At 45.3% G+C, this 23,830-nt stretch overlaps 1 long non-coding RNA gene across 1 annotated transcript in view; it reads right to left on the reverse strand.

The window, feature by feature from the left end:
• Positions 1-15,700, reverse strand: part of LOC106021617 — an 86,906-nt gene extending 71,206 nt beyond the window's left edge. The window contains exons 1-2 of the long non-coding RNA XR_001196839.3: positions 15,330-15,700; positions 10,399-10,514 (exon numbers count right to left, since the gene is read on the reverse strand). This is a non-coding gene — a long non-coding RNA (uncharacterized LOC106021617). The remainder of the gene's footprint in view (positions 1-10,398; positions 10,515-15,329) is intronic.
• Between the last annotated feature and the right edge of the window lie 8,130 nt (positions 15,701-23,830).

The raw sequence follows: 23,830 nt of genomic DNA on the forward strand, positions 1-23,830 counted from the left end.
GAAGAAAAAGGAAGTATTTGGAAAGAAAAACAAGCGACAGAGTGAACCATTATTTTTAATGCAAACATAGACAGAGCAGGTTTTGTTTTTGTTTTGTTTTGTTTTGTTTTCCAGTGAGGACCACCTGCTTAAATATGGGCAGTGCTAGCTCATAAGAAGCCCAAGTACTAACCGGACTCCACAACAGCAAGCTTTGGCTTCACTGCCATTACATCAATACAATAAAAAAAACAAAAAACAAGAAGGAAAGAAAAAGAAAACCAAAATGGCTAATATATTTTTGTCCAAAAATTTCAATACAACATTTTTAAGACTCTTTCTCAGGATTTTTTTTTTTACTCTACTAAATGCCTTTCCTAAAACCAAATACATATTTTTCTATTGATTTCTTAGATTTTTTGGCAGAAATTGCTAGCATTTTGTTTCCTGAGAGAACCTTTCCTAAAGATGCAGTTTTAAAATTCAGAACATTAAAAAGATTACTACTTTTTCAATAGCTGTGTGATTATATACTAGTTAAGGTTTTAAAAAGTTAGTTCCCATCACAGCTCTCAGAACATCTTTAATTAACCAGACAGAATGCATTGACTTCTCTCTTACACTTGTCCCTAAATTAGAAAGAAATGGGGGGAGGTGACACGAGTGGGTCATGTGTTTCATAAAATATCAGTTCGAATGTTTACAAAAAACAAAAACAAACCGGTAGCAGATTTAACAACAGTGGGGTTTCAAAATAAACAATATACTAGTTCTAATGTTTTTGTGCCTAGCATTGGGTTTTAGGAATGTAAGTTCTTTCAAGAAGACAGTGGCACAGAATTTCATTTGACGTATAGACTGCATGTTAAACTACCTCAAATGGCCCTCTAATTTTAATTGTTGTGGGCAGATTATTTTCCTTTCCTTTTTCCTTTTAAATTTTAGTTTTGAAAATTGTTCTGCCATTTCTCATTCTTTTTCCTCAAATTTCTCATTTTGATAGCAAAATCATCAGTAAATAATAATTAAAGGCTAGAATTATACAATTATATCACCAACTGCTCTTCTTCTAATGATCTCAAGGTACTCTGCAAAGATAAAATCAATTTCTTTATATTTTTGCAAGATTTAAAAATTTGGCAATTGCATTTCTTTTTTAAAGCAGGATATTGATACTGAAATATTCTAGACAGGGCTTCTCCTAGGTCATACTTTGGAGTTTCCTATATTCAAGACTGGAGATTAAAATTTTATTCAATGGTATTTTGGTTTAGTGTTGTTAGTTATAATTATATAATACTATAACAAAGGTTTCTAAAGAACCTAAAGGGTTCTGGTGATTACATCAGATTTGAAGGTAACTTGCTTTCGAATAAAAGATTACTTCACGCCAGAAATGGCTACTGTTTAGTTATGTGTGTGGCAGGTCTCTATTGATTTTAAGGGAAATTTAGAATTCCTATTTTCTAATTCACCCTGAGCCAACATGTAGCTCTATGCTCACACTGAATTTTCCCAGACACGAAGCTTAAATCCCAACTTTTAGATGAAAAATATGAGCTTGGATCTTTGTGTGTGTGTGTGTGTGTGAGAGAGAGAGAGAGAGAGAGAGAGAGAGAGAGAGAGAGGCAGACAGACAGACAGACAGAGAGACAGAGAGACAGAGAGACAGAGAGAGACAGAGACAGAGACAGAGAGCATCTGCATAGTTGTACATTTGTGCATAAACAAAATAGCCATTAGGAAAGTAACAGCATGTAGACCCATGATAATTGCACAATTTCAAGGTTTCCACCATGTTATTAAGCTCAACTTTATTTTGTCGTCTCTGATCTAGTTCCTGGCTGGTGATGTACTTTTCCCTCATCCTTGGAGAATTTTCTGAGACCTCAGCCTCCTTATCTGTTTTATTCTATTCTATTCTCAGTAAATGTACATTAGTATCCAAGAGTAGGTAACATTTAAAAAAAATATCCCAGCTCCTTAAAGAGAAAGAACAAACAGGAGTCAATTTCCTTCTCTGTCCCCACACTTCATTTGAAAAAAAAGAAATCTTTATAAGCCATCTTTTCTCCAGTGAGGGACGTATGAACAGCCAACAGAAAGACAGGAAAGACTCAGGTATAGAGAGTGTCCCTGCTCATGCCTGTGCTCAGATAGGCAGCACAAAAGATGGAGCGAGTTTGCAATGAATTCCTTTCCCTAATTCACTTCCTTTCATTTTCTCTCTTCCCCAGCAGAAGACACATTTAAGTGCAACAGGTGGCTGAACACATTCAAAGAAGAAAAATAATGAACAGTTTGTGAAATTTGAGGGAAAATTCTGAGATATAGATATTATTTTTTAATAGTTTTTAAAATTTATAATCAATTTATGGAAATTTTCACTAAACTTCATTAATTCTGGAGTGTGACTTTTTGAGTAACTGCCAGAAATTGGCAATTTAATTTATTGTAAGACTTTCCTGCATTTAGAGGAGACATAAACACCCTCTAAAAGCAAAGCTGGAAAGAGTCACTATTAAGTGTCATTTGCAAGCATAAGCATCAGACACAGAACAAATGGTTTAGATATGCCATGCTAAGGTCTATAGACTTCTAATCAGTCCATACGCATGAAAAGAAACAGAAGACATAAGCTCAGAGTCAAAACATAAACTTAAAAATTATGATGTTAAAAATATGCTTCCAGCTTAAGAATTTATTTAGAAAAAAATATTTGATCAATATCTGTATTTGTAAACCCCAGTTTTTAACTAAAACAGAAATACTAACTCCAAATTAAAGAATAAATATAAGCATCAAAAAATGACACATTTCCCTCAAACAAGCACATGAATGAATGAGCATGTAACTGGAAAACTGTATTTCCTTTGGATCAGGTGAGAAGTTAGTATTTGGTAGCCATAAATAAAATACCTTATGAGATATTTGAACTTTAGTAGAAGGATAATCTTTACTAAATTATCTGTAGTACTGAACAAGTTGGCAATGCAGAAAACAAACACACAAAAAAAGAAGAAAAAGAAAAGGAAAGAAATAAAATTCCCTTTTAAATCTCAGATTAGCTAAGAGGCATCTCACTGAGACACAAGATTCTAAATTGAAAATAAAAATCAATGATACAGTTCAATTTTGATGGGTTTCTTTCTTTCAAAAATGCTTCCCTTGCTCCCAGAACTTAAATCATCACAAAAAAAGAAAAGAAAAAAATCTAAAGCTAACACCTAATTCTTTAAAAAAAAAAAGCAATGAATCTGTTTATTATTTTTTCTTTGAATACCATTTGCTTGCTATTTGGCATGGCAGCTACTGTTTTCCTGACTGCTCCACATTTCAACGAAGCTACCTATTTCTTGTGTAAAACTAGCTGAGACAGGTTTTCCTCCTTCCAACAAACTATCTGAGGGGTAAATTATGGAAGAAGCATTTATGATCTTGAAGGTTTTTTAGCTCTGAAAATATAGAAAGATAATAGACTGGGTGTTCATTTCTATGACAGCTTTAAATACTTTCCTAAACCTTTTGTTTTACAAACAGCATGAAGCAGATTTTAATTCAGAAAACATTTGTTTTCTTTCTTTTCTTGGTTTTATTATAAATGATAGTTTCTGTGCTCTGTTGCCTCTATATGCATTTTCCTTTTAATTTATAAACTAAATATGAAGTCATTTTACTGACTGCAAGTGGTTTTCCTTTTCAGTTCAAACATTGCCTCATTGAATGTGGTGTTATGCTCAGATAAGGCAGGAACCGAAAGAATAAAGCTTAAATGTACAGAAGGCTAACTTACTTACTGACTCTTCCTCAGCTGACAATGACAGGGTCTTCAGAAGACTTTATGTGGGTTCCTAGAGTCTACCTGTATTTCATAGGCCTTCTACTTTGCTTTTCTTATGTCTGGCCCAGTTGCTCTGGTTAGTTCCCCTGAAAGAAAGGAACCTCTTAAATATATATATATATATATATATATATATATATTTGCCCTCATTTGAAATACATGCTGAATTAATTTTTAAAAAATCAAACAAAACTAAACACAAAAAGAAAGAAAACCAACAATTAAAAACCAGGGCCTTGCTAGTTAAGGCTAGCCTCTAACTCACAAGCCTGCTCCAAATGCTAGAATTACAGAGGATTTAATTTGTTCACTTACAGCCAGAGAAGCTCTTCTCTGTCTCTGTCTCTGTCTCTGTCTCTGTCTCTGTCTCTGTCTCTGTCTCTTCCTCTCTGTCTCTGTCTCTTCCTCTCTGTCTCTCCCTCTCTCTCTCTCCCTCTCTCTCTGTGTGTGTGTGTGTGTGTGTGTGTGTGTGTGTGTGTGTGTGTATGAGGCTTGAACCCAGGTCTTGCACATACTAGGCAAGCTCTCTGCCACTAAAATATATTCCTGGCTTTTATTTCTTTGTTGTTGTTGTTTTTTTAAACAATCGTTAAAGATGAATTGCCCCTGCTGGATGGTGGTGGCGCACACCTTTAATCCCAGCACTCGGGAGGCAGAGGCAGGCGGATCTCTGTGAGTTCAAGGCCGGGCTGGTCAGACAGCCTCCAAAACAATACAGAGAAACCCTGTCTCATTAAAAAAATAAAAAAATAAAAAAAAAGATGAATTGCCCCAGGAAATCACAAGTCTCTTACAGGGTTAACTTAGGCAATATGCCAGACGAGACATTAAGCATTCAATGTGAAATAAGTTATTGTGATTTAACTAACAAGAGTCTAAGACATAGAGGCTAGGAAGCCCCAATGCACAACACTTGGGAAAGTTTGGTGCAGTCCAAACACTGGTAGGGACCATAAACTCTAGATTCTTCTCCTGTCTCATGACATCTAATGACTTTCTAGTTACTTTTCTGCTTGCTCACTCCTCATTCAACTACCCATGACCTCCCTTATGTAGATCTGGACCTGGAGGATCTTGTCTCAACAATATTAACAGTCCATATTGGTTGATGCTATACTGTCATGCTGACATTTCATTTTATCTTTCCAGCAATCTCATGAGATAGATACTTTCAATATCTGTGTTTTACAGGTGAGGACGTTAGGTCAGAGATGTAACTAGCTCAAGCCATGCAGGGGATCAGGGCAGTATTTGGCAGGAAACCTAATCGTTGGTCTTCAACGCTCATTACTCTTGACTATGAAGCTTTCCTGTTTCCCCAAGCTATTGCCTACAGTCTCTTCTTCTAAAGGATGCAAAAAGACATCAGGACCACTCCTTACGCTGTGCTTGACATGTCCCTGACTTCTGTTTACAATATAGAAAGAAAATCATTGACTAGAAGCTGTGAGAGTGGGCTCTGGTTTTAAATGTAAAAAAAAAAAAAAAGTGGTAACATGGCAAGGTCAGTGGGAGAAAATGCCAACATGTATGCAAACTAACATGAAGAAGAAAATAATCCTGAAGTCCCCAAACCAAACCCCCAAGTATCTGTTTCTTGTCCTTGGAATGTCTTAGCTGTACTTGACAGGTTTGAGGTACAAATGGTGGCCTTGGCCCTTAGTTTTCTAGAATTATCCAGAAAACGTAGAGTCTACATCCTATTGTTCCTGAAATCAATACCAACGCTTGAGAAATATGGAGAAAGTCAATATGGAGAAAGAAATCAAGGAGGACAAGTTAAGTTTTAAATGAACCAACATGAAGGAAACAAAGATTTGAGGGGGGAACAAGACGATCATAAAAGACACAAAGTGAGTGTGGAAGAAGAAAAGAAAGAAAACAAACCATTTGTGGGAGGGAAGGAGAAATTGTCACTCAAAGAAGCATGACTTCTGTTAATACTTGGTGGAAATCGCCTGGACTCTGAACACTTAGTCCTAGCACTCAGCTGTGAGTAAAGGGTGAATTGCAAGCACCTTAGGTAGACAGGCTTTTGTCCTGATCAAAGGGTATTATTTTAGTCAGCATTTTTTAAGGTGAAAGAGATGTTTGCAAAAAACTATTGTGATTAAATTCAGTCATTACAAAAATAACAGGAAGTCACAGCATTAATGGGAGGATGAAACAGGAAAACAGCCATCTACATGGGAGCTTTAAAAGGGGCAGAGACGAAATTTCCTACCAGCCTCTCTGACTTGCTCCTGGCCTGGATAATCCTAGGCACTGGGAGGCTATGGAGTAAATGGACAGATGCTTCCAAAAATATTTTTTTCTGTCACTCTGGGAGTAGCTTTGGTCCCATAGCTTCTAAATCTATGGGCTAAGCCTTTATGACATTACTGTTTGTGTCAACTGGGAGGAAAAATCCCAACCATAATAATAGCGACAGGCATAGAAATAGCTACCAGGTACCCAGCACTACATAGAAAGCACCTTACCTACACAATCTCATTTAATTCTTGCCAGAATGTGATAGCAGGTGTCATTATAATACCCATTTTACAGATGAGGAAATTGAGAAAATGAAAAAAAGCAATTTTCTTCTATGAATTCTTATGATTTAACTTCACAGTACCAACTCACTGCTTTCTTGTTTAAGGAGACATTCACAGGCTTCACCCACCTTCTGGCAATCTGACACAAAGCTTTTGTTGTTGTTTGTTTTTTCATCAAGACAGGGTTTCTCTGTGTAGCTTTGGAGCCTGCCCTGGTACTGGATCTGTAGACCAGGCTGGCCTCGAACACACAGAGATCTACCTGCCTCTGCTGGCATTAAAGGTGTGCACCACCACCACCTGGCAACACAAAGCTTTTATAAGCCTCATATGACCTCTTCAAAAGCAGACCATTGCACATCCATGGTCACATCCCAGCAGTGACTCTCACTATCTATTCAAGGCTAACATCAAAGATGAGCATCTAACTCCTCCTCCTTCCAAGCACAGACATATCAATATCTGATCAATACTAGAGTCAGAAAATGACCCCTGGCCTCCTTCACTAAAAAGCAGAATTCTGAGGGCACTAAAGACAAATGAAAAACATCTCTTAAAGATCAAAACTAGTCTGAGCCAGGCAGTGGTGGCTCATACCTTTAATCCCAGCACTTGGGAGGCAGAGGCAGGCGGATCTCTGTGAGTTCGAGACCAAGCCTGGTCTACCAAGCAAGTTCCAGGACAGGCTCCAAAACAATACAGAGAAACCCTGTCTCAAAAAACAAAAAACAAAAACAAAAAACAAAAAACAAAAAACAAAAAAGATCAAAACTAGTCTGAAACCTTTGCCCTCTGTCCTTTCCATGTTAAATTGGGCCTTTAATGTGCCTGTTTTCAAGCTAGGATGTAACTTAGTGGTAGAGCACATAACCATCACACAGAAAGGTCAGAGCTTCATCCTCAGCTCTACAAACAAATGAACAAACAATCCCATTCCTAACACCATCCTTTGTTTTTCTTCTTCAACATATTAAAAGAACTACCTGCCATAAAGTCCATTGCTGTGTCATCAGGAAGCTGTCAGTCCGACAACCCCACAGACCCGGTCTCTCCTTTTCAAGAGACCCTTTGAGAAGCTCTGGCTTGCTATGACTTGCCTAGTGGTCAAAAGCACTCAAGGAGATCTGTCTTTGCTGCAAACCCCCAAGGCTGTGGCCCCCTGCACAGCTTCATACAAACTCGTCTTCTTGTCACCAACCCTCACTAACCCTCTGCCAAAAACACTGCCCAAAAGATGGACTATCTCTTAAGTTCCAAATACTTGGTCTCAAAAAAGAAAGGACCAAACATCCCAACAGTATAGCTAAATATTTTTAAAAAGAAGAAATGGGAGGAGGGGAGGAGTTAAAATCAAGATTTGATTACGTACCTGAATCTCAAATCTTAATACCATAAAATAAAGGCCTACGAAGACTAGAGAAACATGCGGCACGTGGGGACCTGGGGCATATTGAAATCCCTGAAACATTTATGAAATGTTTATACTTTTCTTTTCAAGTAGAGTCTATTGTTTTCATCAGATTATTAAAGGAAGAATAATTTCTTTATCTCTCCAGTGCCTGAGAAGAAGACCCAAAGATACACACCATAGGAACTTAGTAAGTCTTTGTTAACTATATATTCCTCATCAGCAGAATCGAGAGGGGAGTGAACTCCACAGTATCTCATTACAGATGGAGAAACTGAGGCCTGAAATGGGCATACATGATTCTTCACGAGTCTGAGTATTCTTAAATATTTACAGATTTATTTTCATATTTTATCTCCTTTTATCTTTTCTCCCTGTCTCTTTTTGAGCACAGAAATGATTTTTTTTCCTAGTTAGAAGCCTTCAGTAAGTGCATCTGGAAGAAACAAATTGTGGGAGAGCCTGTGTAAATGGCCACTACTACAACAGGTCTGAGATAGCCCACACATCATGGCTGCTGTCCCCACATTCTGAGAGTATAATTAACATGGCATCGAAATGGCTGTTACTCGTGAACTTGCACAAGGCAAACATCTGGGAGAAGTGCTAAAATTTAAGTTTCAAGCTGATCATAGCAAACAGCTATCCCAGTAGCAGGTTATCTTCAGAATTAACAGAAGAAAAAGGAAAGAGGGAGAAAAAAAAGGAAAAGAAAGGCCTGTGAGATGACTCAGCAGATAAAGGAGCTGAGTGTGGTAGCCAAAACCCATACAGTGGAAGGGAGCTGACTCTAGCTCGTGGCCCTTGGACCTGTGCACACGGGCTGTAACAAGTGTTCACCCACGCACGTAGGATTAAAACAAGTAAATGTAAAAAAGAGGGGAAAAAACAAGAAGAACAAACTAGAGGGACAAGAATCAAATAGATCTCCCATTGGTGAGAGGGCTTCCAGGAGAATTCAGATGGAGCCTCCTACTGTGTTACCAGATCACAATGTAGTCAGGCAAGAGGAGCTAACTTAGGGTACTCCCTAAGAGAGAAGAAAAGTGAGAAGGGGGGTATTCACCTCATCAAGTTCCTTCCTGCTGGCAGAGGCTTTGAAAATGACCAACATGGGATTCTATGACACAGCAACTTTCTTGCTCAGAACCTCAAAGTAGCATGGTGAGTGTGTCAGGGAAGAGGGGAGGGCAGGCCTAACCTTCCATCAGTGTCCTCAGGCAGTCCCTAGCTTCAGAGACTCGCTATAAACACTTCCTTGAAAATTTACCTCCTTAATGCAACTTAGGGAAAGGAATCTATTATGACAGCCTGCATTGTGTTTATGAATGATCTGTATGGTTTGGTAGAGACAGGCAACAGTTAGTGACCAATAAATGAACCCAGAGTAGACCATGTGGGTTGGAGCCTTGGCTAAGTGACCTAGGTAAAATTACATAAGCCATTTGTTTCTTGATTTATAGATTGGAGAGATTGGCATGCATGGTTATATGAGACCTTCTAGCTTTTATATACCACATACTGTATCTAAGTTTGAAGTTTAGCCCGTCCATGGATCCTTCCACCATCATTAAAACATATTAACCTACAGGCAAGAAAACCATCTCTCGCTAGTATTGCATTCTTAGGTTTCCTCAAAGGACAGCTGGACTATCAGTTAAGGGGGAAAGTGGGTTGATCTTAACTTCTTAGAATTAATATAACCCATTTCCCAATGGTGGGAAACTCAGGTCCTTATATATAAAATGGGGGATTCAAAAGAAGTTAGGCCAAGCCAGCAATCTGACAGCTTTACATGGTGGGATTCACAGAAGATTCCAGTCAACTTGCTTTTTATTTCAGTTCTGCTCTCAAATTATAATTTAAAAAACCCTATGACCATCATTGAATTAATACAGCAAATACGCCCACAACTTAACAACCTGAAGGTTTCCTCAGCGCAACGTGCTCTATTCTTTCAGTCTCCTTCTGAGGCTTAAGGCAGCTCCCTGGCTGGGCTCATACCCAACAATTAGCCTGGTAGGTCCATTTCTCCCTTCCTCACTATCCTACCAGCCCTGGCTTACAGTCTCTTTCAAGTTTTGAACTGAATCCCCTAGGAAGAATGAATGTATGACTCCAAAGCCCGGAAACCCAGCTAAGCAAAAGTTCAGAAGTAAGGGGATTCTCTGGTTGCTTTTTCCCTCCCTACCACCAAGGAATCATTAGCCTAAAAGTTTTTCTGTCCATCCTAAGCTGAGCTCCACTGACATGTCACTTAGCTTATATGAACTTTTGAAGAAATGGATCACAGCAAAAGACCCCTCTCCCCTTACTTTAGGTGGCCTGAATCAGTTTAGGAGATGGAAGGGCAGATAGAATTGTAAGCCTCACTGAATAAAGCCATTGTCCCTCAGAACTGTTGGTTGTAGAAGCTTCCAAACACACCCAAGTCCTGTTTCCAGGAATCAGAAGTAGGTTTGCCTTTTTGGTACTGTCTTTTCATTTACCATCTATAATGGATGCATTTCTTAGACGACTGTTTCCAAATGCTGGGCCCCTAGTTGCTGCCTTCTCACTGTGGAAGGAGTACATGTGGAAGCCTCGAGGCTCTCCAGGGAAGGCCATGCATGGGTTGGCATCTCTCCACTCACCTAGGACTCCTGAGATCCTTCATTCGGGCTTTTCCACTTCTGTAAGCTCTGAGACTGCCTCCCTTGGGTGGTCACCCCTCATGCCAACCACTCAGTATCAGGACAGGCTTGACCACCTACAAAGGCAACAAGATGAGCAAGGTTACTTGACTGCTTGGGAAGAGAGTGTGAGACCGTGCACTGGGGTGTACTGCAGGCAGTCATGGCATGGAGGTGGGTGGAAAGGCAGAGATCAGGGCAAAGGCAGGGGACAGCACTGGCCAGAGCAGAGCTTTTCAGAGATAATCTGACGCTGCAGGAAGTACTCTTGAAATCAGGCTCTGCCTTTTCCTTTTCCTGGAGACAGGCAAAGCAGAGCAACTTATAGCAAACAAACATCCTCCACAGAAGACAGAAGGGGACAGCACAGGGTGTGGTGGGGAGACTTTTGAAAGGGGCGGCCCAGAGGCAGATCAGGGAAGACCATAGCAGGCAAAGTGGGCCCAAAATGAGGCATCTAAGCCTGGCTTGGGTCACTTGCTTCTCGCTGAAGACAGGGGTCCTGGAGGGGGCTCTGTGGCTCCTTTACCCTATTTTACCTCCAGAGACAATCACTAGCTATTGGCTTGGGGGACTAGATCGTCACTGCAGTGTTCCTAATACCTCACAAACAGCACCCCACTACCTCGCTCCCAAGGAAAAGTAGATTGGGGCCAGAGGCTGCCTGCTCTTCTACAGGCCCCTTCAGGGGTTGGCATCAGATGCAAGTGCCTAGAAGTTTCCAGCAGGTCCCTGACTCACTAGGTGAGGAGTTATGCATTAGAAGCTTAATGACTAAAGTGATTATGCCCCCCATCTTTGCCCACCTCCCTCAACAATGGCCAACTGAGTTCAGAGGGGGAAATAGGCTCCCACTGTCCTCGAGCTGATGTAATCACCATACATAGGAGTGGAAAGATGCAGCAAGCCACTGATTTTCACTTATTGAGGAGAAAGAGGGAAGGAATCTTTTCACCAGTCCTCCCCCGGAATGAGAGATCCCCCTTTCAAGACCCCCCAGAAGGACCCAAAGTGAGCAACCTCCGCTCTGCAGCTGCCTGGCAGCAGCGGCTGCAGCGGCGGCGGCTTTCAGACAGCAACAGTTGTCTGGCTGAGGCAAGGCGAGGCGAGGACTCGCTGGCTGCCGCACGACGCCTTCAGCGGGGTGCTCTAGGGCCCTGGAACTCCGGTTCCAGGTGTAGCCCGAGTGGGAGAGATGGGGGAGCTGGGGGCGCAGGAACCTCGAGCAGCCTCTGCTCAGGCTATTCAAACCTTTTATGCAAGTTCACTTCTCTAAGGTCACCTCGCTCCCAAATCTGGTGAATGGTCAGGGTTTTGGAGAGGGGAGGGCTTCCTGGCTGGGGGTAGGAGTGGGATACAGTAAGCGAAAGACAAAAGAGTAGGTGAAGGGACACAATGAGAAGCTATTTTTAATCTAACGTGCTTTTTCTGCTTCTCCCTCCGAAGAGCCATCGCTCAACAGACGGCCCCAAGTGAGAGGCAGGAAGAAAACCCCCCACAGCTTTTGCTCCCTCCCCACAGCCTGTCCAGATCTTTGAGAGCCTTTTACTCTTTCAGAAAAGGCATTCAGGGAAGGGAAATGTCCTTTATCTGGGGAGAGAGACTCTGATTTAGTCCTGGAGCCTGTAGTCCTCACGTTGTGCTCTCTCACGTACTGAGCCAGTACCGGCTGCCTCTGTCCAGCATTCTCAGCACCCCTGAACGATTCCTTTTTTTTTTTTTTTTTTTTTTCAGGAGAGGGTAGAGAAGGTAAAGTCTGGGTGATTAACTATTGAACCCAGATATGATGGTGTACAGAGTTTGTTTAAAGCAGAAAGGTTAGGATGCGGGGGAATTCAGGCCCTCCCCGAAAATGGGTAGTTTCGCAGGCCTGGGGTCATGGACTATCACATCCCTAGACCCATTCTCTGTCTACTTTTCATCTCCATGGGCACTTGAATGTGTCTGTGTGTCCTTCTGGCCCAGTCCCTAAGGGCAAGGGCGTCTAGCAGTGTTCCTAGCTAGCGAAGGGCACGGGGCACAAAACGTGCTGAAGGCCCGATTTGTGTCACTTGTAACCGAAGTGGTCACGACTGCAGAGTGGAGGGGGAGGAGGGGGGCCCACGGGCTCTCCCCTCTGCAGCTGGCCTCCCTCCTCAGGTCCTGGCGCCTCGGGAGGCCAGCATGGGGCTGCTACAGCCGCCACTGCTAAACAACCGCAGCTCCCAGAGGCTCTTTCCCCGCGGGGTTTTCCCTAGTTTCCGCCTGTTTTATCCTCTTCTGAGCTACTTAGTTTTGAAAAAGAGGAGATGGGTGGGTACTGGAGCTTGCAACATGCCTGAAATTAGGTTGGAAGAAGGTTCAGGAGGAAGGCTCCGGGGAGCGGGCGGTGCCTGGGTGTTTTCCCCTCTTTTTCGGAGCTACCGGATTCACGGAGGTTCAGCTCACCTCCTCCAGGTTCCGCGCATCCTAACCTAGGATGCTTAGGGCCTACCGCCCCTCCCTCAAGGACTTCCCCTCCCCCCTCCCCATATTGCAGACTACAATTCTTAGGGTCAAAAATGACTGTAAAATGTCCTAAACTGATTCATATTCCAGGTACTGACTTGGCCCTATAGCCGTGCCCCCCCTCACTTTTTATTGTGTGAGTGGGGATATTTGGGATGTGGGGTGTGGGGGAACGACATAACTTCTGTAAACTTTTATTACATTTTAGCTTCTTCTCACTTCTTCGAAAACACTCGCACGTCACCCTCTCCAATTTCCCCTGTGATACAAAGTCGATTAAAAAGTTGGGGGCGGGGGACACGCCGCGGGAAGGCGAGTGACCAAAGCCTCGCTCGCTCCCGGTGCGCGGAAAGGACAGGAAGGAAAGAGCTGATTCTTCCATGGAAAACGGGGAGAAAGACTGGGGAACTCTCGGATGGAGCCGCTTCGGGAAGGTGCCGGCTTCGGCGGTCGCTGGTAGCTGCAGTCATGTCGCCGAGCGCGCCCTCCGCGAATGCTTTTTGGGGTAAGGGCTTCCGGCTTTTGAGTTATGTACAGCAAGCCCAGACCGCAAAAAGATTCGCGAAGGGCAGTCTACCCGCTTCTTCGGTCCGCCGCTGCCGCCGCCGCCTTCAGCCCAGCACGTCTCCGAACCCCGAAGCCGAGGAGGCTGGATCTCCCCGGCGCGCTCCTCCGCGGCTCAACCTCCCCACCCTGCGCGCCGCGCTCCCCTCCTCGCGTCCCCAGACCCATCCCGCTCTCTCTCTCTCGCTCCAGACAGTCCGAGATCCTCAGACTCAACCTTGCACAACCTCAAAGAGGTAGTGGAGGGCAAGAAGGGTAGCTCGGAGGGGGACCCCAGGTCTCTAAGCCCAGCCTCCACCCCTGTCGCCCCAGCACCCCGAGCCTCCGACCCTATCTAGTCTAACACCCAATTCCCCCATCAGCGTTCTGCCAGCCCTGGCTGCAAGGTCGTGGATCTCTGAACAGGCACGGTTCAGATTTCCCCCGAATCCCCTCCTATCCTTCCTAGTCCCCCAGCAGAGGTTCCAGCCGTGACTACAGGCGCTGCGTAAAGAGAAAAACTCCCCCAGAGCACTAAATAAATACAGACAAGGCCGCCAGCTCATTGGTGTGGACTAAAATCGTCACCCACCAATCAGAAGAGAGCTCACATTTCTTTTTTTTTTTCAGAAGGGGGAGGGAGAAAAATATTTCCATTTCTAATTATTCAACAAAACCTAGACTAGAACACATTAAAATATTGTTGTTGCAAAAACTGTCCATGACTCCCTCCCATTCTAGCCCAGGTGAGGGGGTGGCAGTGTATATTGGGAAAGAGGCATTAAGAAAGCGACCTCTTCCATCGGGACCTAAGCCAGAAGAACCAGACGGAAAATGACTGGCAAAGATGAACATAAAATAAGCTCAAATCCCACTCTAGTTGGCCTATTTCTAGAAAATGAGATTTTCTCGAGTCCCCTTACCCCACTTTGCCCCCCAAAAGTTCTGAATGTTCACTAAGAAGGGTGAAGCTCTCTCCTCTGCACGACCACCCCGCCCCGAAACCCATCCAGATTATGGTGTGTAATGGCCCATTTGCCTCAGGTACCCTTTCCTTGCTGCATCACCCCCCCCCACATTCTGCAAAATGTTGGGGGAACAAGAAGGGGTGAGTTGGGCATTGACTGCCACAGGGATAGGAGATTCCAGCATCTGTGAGAGGGAGGGGAAGAGAGACTGGAGAGGAGGGAGGGGGCATAGTCTCTCCTCTTCCCCCTTTCTTTCCTTCCCCTCCCCCATTCCATCTATCCTAACTTTGAGTGGATGCTCTCTTTTTTTACAGTGAAGCTCCACCCAATTCCCAGTCCCCTCTTGCCCAGCCCCAGGAATGCCAAAGAAGGATGTGGTCAAATAAATGTCTGTCTCTCTCCTTGCAGGTATAGGGAAAACCTAAGACTGGGTGGCTACTGCAAACATTGCAAGAACTTGGGTGCAAAAGTTTGTTGTTGTTGTTGTTGTTGTTTTTGCCACCCGGGAATCGACGTGCAGGCATACACACACACACACACACACACACACACACACACACACACACACACACACACAATCCCTTGGCCCATCACATCCACAGGATGCATCTTGGTCTCCCAAGTTCCTGTCGGCCTATCCATTCCGCCCATCTATCACCCTCCTACATTTCTGTGACCCACCCACCCTCCCACTGCATCCCCTTCTCTTGGCTCAGCTACGGAAAGACGCAAGCACACACCCTCCCAGCGTCTGCGCGCCACGCCAGAGGGGGCTCCACAGTCTGTGCTTGCAACTGGCTTGGCGCGGGGCAATTGGGGGAAAAAGTTCTGCTCCGCTGACCATTGAGCCTACCGACCACCAGGCGGCCAGCGCTCCAAATCCTTTCTCCTTACCTGAGTACGGGAGTCTTGGGAATGCTTTGGTTCGCTGTGTGCTTCAGCCGTCTGGAAGCAGCCCTCTCTGGCCAGCCCGCTCCCCTCCTATCACTCCCCCCCCCTCCGCGGGTGTTTGCCCAGCGGCAAAGTGGGCTCTTCTAGGTAAGTATATAAGTTACTGTACTGTGTGGGAGGGTCACGATCTTGGTAATTGCAGCTTCCCGAGCTTAACCCCTGCGCTCCTGCCTCCCTCCAACTTGTTGAGGACTCGTCGGGGGAGCGGGAGAGGAAAGCTAGCGCGAAGGAGAGAGCGCTGGCCTGAGGGAGGGGAGGCTGCAGCGGGCGAAGAGGGGACAGCAGCACGGCGTGCAGTGGAGTTCAAATGCAACACCCCCTGACAGAGGTTTTCATTGGATAGGTCTTTCCCCCACCCCCGTTCGCCCCTGGTTTGGTTCCCCCCCCCCAACTCCCATGTAGGGGACGTCTCTAGGCGAAGTCACGATTCCTTCTCAGTTCGGAATGAACTGTGACTAGAGCCATGACGCAGCCAGCGCGCATTACTCACTTTTTGCAGTCACGACTTGGGAATCCGTGCTGGTTCCAACCAAAATTGCACCGCTACCATTGAATTATTTAATAGGATCCAGTTTGGGGGCAAAATTGTGCATTGTGCCAGGCAGTGAAGAAGGGCAAGGGAGAGCGGGCTGGTGGGACATAAGGACATGGGGTGTCCCCCCTCCCACTTCATGACTCTTGGAAACCCCACCACCCCTGCTTCACGAGTTGCAGGTGCTTTATTGCCTGCCCCCCGCCCGGCCCCGCTCTGAAATTTCCTTTGCAAATGAGGCAGAATTTGTAAACACAGACAACTTGTGGGACTAAGGGGGGCGAGGCTTGGAAAAGGGAACTAGTATCTCCCCTTTGTATGACGAAGAGGCCGAGGGATGGGCCAAGAGACTGCGAGCTGCAGCTTAGTTTCAAGCTTGCAATTGTCAAGACAAAGTACGGGTTGCAGCGTTATTTGGTTATTCTGCACCTCAGTAACAGCCCTTGTTACTATTAGGAGTTGACGAAGACTCAACCTCAGTGAGGAAACCTGCCCAGAAAGGGACTGCTTTGGAGCTAAAATTAACTTGACTCACCTTCTTTTCACTCCAGGGGCTGCAATCAACTTGCCCTGCATGGAGGATAGTCACTCATAGCAAGGCTGTTGCCAGGTGGAACAGGGACTATCTAGTCTCCCCCTCTCTATTCTGTGCCCCCTCTTCACAGATAACCTCCTTGACCCGAACTTTAAAAGAGAAAATACATAACATTCCTGTATGCACATAAGCTTATTGTAGACTGCAAGAGTGCTTCTTTTCCCCACCCATAGCCCACTCTTGTGGGTCAGTTTGAGGATGCACTATTACCTGACTCCAATGAGTTAATCAGTATGGATGTCTTTGTGTGCTGGTGATCCCCTCTCTCAGTAACTTTTCTCCTTCCTCACCTGTTTGGTTGCAGGTTCTGCCAAAGTATCTGGAGCTGATTGTAATGTATCTCACTTACAACTCACCCCCAGGGAGCTGGTGGTTTCCCCAGTAACATTTGTCAACCTTGAGAACAATCCTCCCTAATTTCTCCTGTTAGTGGTTAGCAATACTGCCTTACAGGCGCCAGGCGATGTTCCAAAGCCTGATTCTCTGTGCATAGCACCAGCAACTCCGGTCCTTTGATTTCTAATACTCCTATTCCAGTAAGTCATTTAGAGCTCCTGTGACTAGGATGCAAAGGACGCAGGAGTAGTGAGTGACATAACACGCCTTTACACCCCTCCCAGGAATTGCAGAATGTGGGTATGTGAGGGGACACGAAGTGAGAGGGGAACAGGGTCACAATAAGCAACCGATAGCTTCTTATTTTGAGAATCATCATCATCAGGGAGAAATACTTCAAAACCACTGGCGGGAAGGTGTTGGATCCAGAAACTGGAGACTCAGACAGTGGCCAGCCTCTGCAGAAAAAGATGGTGAGCCTCCGGCTTTGGTCTTGGGTTCCTGGAGCGCCCGGCCTTAGCTCATCCTTGAATCTAGCACTTCTCGCCCTCTCCTTTAATTTTTTTTTCCTTTTCCTTCCCACTCACCCCCCCCCCCCCTTTTCCCAAAGCTCTCACCGAAGTCACGACTATCCCCTTTGAACATCCTTAACCCCCTCCATTCCGGATCCCTGTTTTGCATTCAGGGCGGGGTTAGCTTCAGCTGGAGCCAATCCTGCCCCCTGGCGCTCAGAACTGAACTTGCTGTGGACCAAGGAATTTTCAGCACCTATATCTGTGGACAGCTACCACGGGTTGGATCAGTCAGGACCAGCGTCTAGGTGCTGATTTCCCAACCCTAGCAGAGAGGTTTGTCAGCGGAATGGAGATAGCTCCCTTGTGTTTATTCCCTTTACCCCATGCAGTCCTTGCCTATATTCTACAGTCTCCATTAATCTTGCATCGAGATGGCCCATTAAATCGTGTCTGGTCACCCTTTAAGACGGAGAAAATAGGGAGGGGAGAGGGCAGTAGAGAGAACCCAGCTCAACAGCGCCTACCCATAATGACAGAGAGCGTTGCAGCTGCAATTGATTCAAATCTGTCAGGGTGATTCCCAACTCTGCAAGAATTCCTTCTCTGTTCCTTTGCATGCAGCCCCTAATTCATTATATACACAAATACACACAGAGAGCGCTACACCCTCACCCACTACTCAGTCTCTTCCTCTCACTTAGGAAGGGGCAAAAAGGCAGCCAAGAATGCATTCCGATCATGCACGGAGTAAGCATCAGCTTGTACTTACAGTCTGCAGCATGCACATGACATAATATTACTTACCCAAACGGGAACTCCTTAAAAGAGAAAGAAACACGGGGTGGGGGGAAGGGGGGTTGGATAAAGAAAGGAGAGAGGAAGGAAAAATCCAACAATTAATTTCCAGACATTGGGGAGGGGATGCGGTGGTGTCCAGGTTTTCTTCCACCCTCGCTGGCTTTTTATCCCAGTACAGCCCTCGGTCTATTTCTGGAACACGATCAAACCCAGATGCTATTTTTAGCAAGTACTGAAAAAACCTGCACACACAAAGGCATTTTGCTGGAACGTTGAGTTCAAAACATTAAAGGTGCACTAATCGCCCCTCCCCACTTGTTTTTGCACCACTAGACCCTCTTGCATTGCTATAGATGTTTTTCAAAACAGAAAAATACCCAAATAGTTCTTATATTCTCCCTCCCTCTCACTAACTCCCGTATGCCTCTGCCTGTTGCAAGCTGCTCACAGTCTCCCAAGCAGAAGGCATTGGAGTAGTTGTATTCTTAGAGCTTCAGGTCTCCATTGACCAGATCTCCTACTTGTTGGGGAAATGGGGGGGTGCTTAGCCCCTTCCCCCAGAAGACCTTCCCTGGAAAGCTATAGAGTCTAACACTATCCACGATGGATATCCCCAAATAGGGGGGAGGGGGTGATCATCCCTACCCTTTCCACATTCCCCACACACGCTTTGCAAAATCGCGCGGTGTTAGCAACACGCCGCCTTTGGAAATGTAAATTTAAAATTTTAAAAGCTGCGTGTGTGTGTGTGTGTGTGTGTGTGTGTGTGTGTGTGTTGCGTTCTAGTAATTCACTACAAGGGGGATGGAGAAAATAGACTCATGAAGACAGCGCGGAGCAGCCGCCTCGAGTCTCCTTTGCCAGCCTGCGTCAGTCATCAGCTGCTGACGTCACGTGCAGATTCTCCTCTTTGGTGGGTCTGGTTCAACCTAGAAGAGGCTTCTGCTCAGAGACAGCGCTTTGTGTTCAGCGCAGCCACTGAGCAGGCGAGGCGACTGGGGTGGGCACCAACCCAGGCTTGGGCTGGCTATCAGCAGAGGAGGCACGGGGCGTGCTGAGGGCCCCAGAGGGGCGTGCCTAACCAAACTGCCCCCTCCCCAAACATCCTGAGGCCCATTGCAAACTCGGAGGTGCACAGACTTTGGCGCGCGTGCTTTCCCCGCCCTTTTGCATCTGGCCACAGTAACATAGCAGGCTTTGGCTATAACTTGGATTAATTCTCTGTTTGTTGGCCAGATAGCCCGGGCTTCTCGAGTGACGCAAATAACAGATTTTACGGCTCCCCCGCCTCTTTCCAGCTCTCGATCCCTCCCCCCTCCTCTTTCTTTCTCCTCTTCTTTTTCCTGCGCCCACGCATCCTGCTTGGTCTCCCACGGAATCAGCCAGCTACAGCTTCCCAGAGAGCAATGATCTGAGTTACAGAGAGACCGACAGATTCGCAATGCAGGGACGGATAAGCCTAAAATTGACCTCGAGCGTGCACAACACACTCACACACACACACACACACACACACAGAGGAGAGAGAGGGGAGAGAGAGAGAGAGAGAGAGAGAGAGAGAGAGAGAGAGAGAGAGAGAGAGAGAGAGAGAGAGAGAGAGAGAGAGAGAGAGAGAGAGAGAGAGAGAGGGCACAGGCACAGATAGCTTTTGCCAATGACCAACGCTGGTGGTGGGAATGCCTGGAGGGCCAGGCATTCTTTCTCTTCCCCAGTAGGGAGGGAATCCGCCCCTACAAATAGATAGCAAGGTAATGGTGAATATGCAACTTTTCTTTCCATATGAGGAGGCAGAAGAAGTTCAACAAAGACTGCAGGTGCTGTCTCTAGCCATGTTATCAGGTCTTTTGGAGGCCAGGAGAAGCTTTACTCTTAAATACCAGTGGTTATTTTTTTCCTTCTTAAAATAGCGACCCTAAAAATGAGCTCAATGGATGAGCATATTTTCACACCAGTCTGAATGGCTGTTTCATGACAGTCTCGCTGTGGCAGAAGTGCCACACCTCAGCATGACAAAGGGTTTCTTGATCGATGGAGGTGGGAGGAATTCTTAAAGATTGGAAGGTTGCAAAAAAAAAATTACACACCAATTCCCCTCCTCGAATGCACACAGCATGGTTCTACCTGGAAGGGTCTCTGCTCTGAGAAAGGGGGAAACCAGGAAGTCAGAGGCTACACACAGAGTGCAAGCATGGACCACCTCCCTTCCTAACCCTAATTATAAACTTTCCTTTACAGCCCTTTTGCTGGATGCCAATAAACAATTACCCAGAGGTCACCAAGAGGATTTGGGCCACAAGGTCTGGGAAAGGCTGTTGAGACTCAGGCTATTATATCCCTCCCCAGGCCCTCCTAACCTTTGTAAGTTGTCTTACAAGGCTTCCCTTTAAATCCTTGCAGTACCTCCAGTTTTTGTCTGTGGCTTAAGCTTGTCTGCTGGAGAGGGACAGAGGACGTCTGCTCCTTACAGAGGACACCCTCCGGCTGCCCATCAGCAGCTGTTTATTTTTAGCTCTCTGAATGCACATATGTATGTATGCATGTGAGAATGATGCTGCAGTGGGCTGGTGTGGAGCCAGAAGCAGCATCAATGAGAGGGAGGCAGTGGCTTTGGTTCTTGTACTGGGGGTGGCTTATCACATGGGACCATCAGATGTGACCAGGCAGACATGAAATGCAGTGTTTCAATGAAGTAGTCTTGGATTAATAAAAAGGTCAGCTAAGTGTGTGTAGGTAAAGGCTCACAGGTGTGTTTTCAGACACAAGATATAAGCACAGATGTGAGCTCATTCACAGAAAGGATAAGGTTTCTCCATAGATGACAGAGGAGATGCAATTCAGAATAGTGTTGTGCTCTCTATGCTCTATATGGTGGTGGTGAGCCACCATGCTTGATTTGAGATCACAGAAAACTCATGTATAATTCCTAATAGTTTTCAGAAAACCCTGAATAATAAAGAGATGGGGGGTGGTTGAAATATTCTTAGGCCGTGGCCATCACAGCTTTGAGGGTAGCAGCTGAAAAATGCAACCCAACTGGGCCACCTGGTGGAGTCAGTGGCTCTGCTTTCCCTCGGTCTTGTTCCGTGTGCTGCAGTCACAGGACTGGCTGGATTGCCTGAGTAGGGCTAGGAAACCCAGAAGACACCATTGCAGAAAGTTAGTCCTCTACCATCCCCGTTGTCTCCATGTTCTCTTTGCCTCAGTCAGGTTCTTTGGTGCATTCCTGGGGTGGAGTGGGTGACCTTGCCTTTCCCAGCTGTCTCATCATTCTTTGTTAAGGGCTCTGGTGCCCGATTCCTGTCTAAGCACTCAAACTAAAGACTCGGGGAATTAATAGACTGACATGGAGCCTGTCCAAGATGAAAACCACTCTGCATTTTCAACCCATCCCTGGGATCATGAGCACAAATCAGACTCGATTCCCCTGATGCTTCCCTCAGAGACCTGCAAGAGTAAGCTGTTTGTCATGTAGCCCTTGAGGAGCACTGATTCTCCTCTTTCAGGATCAGTAAAGCCAACCAATATTTTGTCTAGGTCTCTTCTCTCCTTTCCAAACACCAAGGAAAATGCCAGTAGGTAAGATACTGTGTATGGGACAGGAGAGAAAAATGCAGGTCTCAGAAAACCCACAAAAGAATGATAGTTCTAGATGCCAGCAATACACCAGACATCGTAATGGACTCCATAGGACCATGAAGTAAAGAAATAACTACCAAATCATTAGTTATTATTTCTTCTTATTTTATAGCCAAAGAAATAGAGGTCAGAAAGTTTAAAAGACTTGTTGAAAGTCCTTTAGAGCTTGCATCACAAAGATTAGGGATCAGATCTGATTCCCATTCCTTCTGTGTGGCTGCAATGTGTACTGCCCATGTCACTCTAACATGCTTGCTCAATTATTTCTTTGGGGGGCAGGTTTCAAGACAGGGTTCCTCTGTGGCTTTGGAGGCTGTCCTGGAACTAGCTCTTGTAGACCAGGCTGGTCTCGAACTCACCTGCCTCTGCCTCCTGAGTGCCAGAATTAAAGGCACGTGCCACCACCACCCGGCTGTTTGCTCAATTCTAACTCTAGTCTCCAGTATTCAACTTCTAGACTCTATCATTTGGAGGTGGATGTGTGTGAGGCTTTCTCAACCGAAATTGGATTCATAGCCTGCAAGGGAGATTTTGGAATCAAGAAACACCACCTTACTTCCCTATAGTCTTCAAATCTCTCTGCTGGAGAAAAGAACTGCCCAGTAGCAAAGGAGGCTCCAGCTAGCTCAGCCTCACTCCAAACAGGAGGGGAAACTAGATAGAGGGGATGGAGACACATCAGACTTCCTATTCCATTCAGGCCGCTACACTTATGTTTCTATATGGAAAGAAACAAGCCCCTTGGGTGGTCCTAGGGGGAGGGTGGGAAGAGTCTTCCAAGACAGCTGTCTTGGATGACAGCCTTGAGTTGCCCAACCATCCCTGCTCCCCTTTAGAAACTCGTGTCCCTGATTATTTTTCTGATTCTGAAAACATTAGAGACTGAGCCATTAGCAGGGGAGGGGGAAATAAGCCACGGCATGCATAATGTAAGGTATTCCACAATCCCCTTCCTCTGTTAAACACATGTTTTCACCACTTAATCTCATCAAGAGGTATAGTCAAGCCTTGGGAAACATTTCTTAGAAGCCACTGAATTTGAAGGTTTGAGAGTGAGTAGTCTAATGCTGGGGGAAGTGACTGGAATTCCACACCCCCTACTCCACCTTTTTTTTTTTCATTCATGGTTCTCTAGTCACATGAAAGTAGTTAACACTATTTGACTCCAGAACAGTTAAGACAGTATAGGCATACATCTCCACTGTCTAGAGGCAAGCCCCTCCCCACCCTTAGTTCTAACTGCAAGGCACACTTGAGAACCAGATGGTAGCTTTGCCACTGAAAGACACTTGTTACAGAATGAGGACAGGGTCATCCAGGAACATCTAGAGCAGGTTTTATGGTGAGGAGCTAAGCAGAGACTAAGCCAGAGCAAGCACATGATGCAGAGCAGAAGCTGAGGGGGAGGGGTGGAGCTCAGGAAGCCAGCATATCTAGAGCTTCAGAAGCGCAGACCACAGGAAGAAAAGAATGATCTGAGGGATGCTTAGAGACACCTGTGGGACTTTAGCTTATGATAGACAAGCAGTCTTCAGCCCACAGAGTTAGTACCATCGCAAATTTATGGGGCTCTAGGTGGGTCAGAATTAGCAGATTATAGCCATAGGTCAGCTTTGCCATTGGCTGTTATCTGCTAAGCTTAGGTCTGATAGGTCAGCCAATAATAACGAATGGGGGTTGCACTTCTGTAGTTTCCATCTCAATAGATTTAGGCTGTGGAACAGAGAGGAAGCATTGGCTAAGAAGTACCTGCTTCACGTTTGCATTTTTTTTGGCAAGCATCTATTGATTAATGAATTGGTTCTGAATTATGTCATTAAAAAGGGAGACTCAGCTTACATATGAAAACCTTGCATCTCCTAGCAATTCTAGGTTACTCCTAAATATGGAAAGAAAAGGGATGGAATACATTTTTGTTTTGTTTGGATACTGGGGATAGAACCCAGGGTCTCACACATACTGTATAAGTTCTTTACCACTGAGTTATAGACTCCTTTTTTAGGTTTTGGTTTTTCTAAGACATGTCTTATTA

The sequence above is a fragment of the Mesocricetus auratus genome, unplaced genomic scaffold (assembly GCF_017639785.1).
Source record: "Mesocricetus auratus isolate SY011 unplaced genomic scaffold, BCM_Maur_2.0 Super-Scaffold_100004, whole genome shotgun sequence".
NCBI classification, from domain to species: Eukaryota; Metazoa; Chordata; class Mammalia; order Rodentia; family Cricetidae; genus Mesocricetus; species Mesocricetus auratus.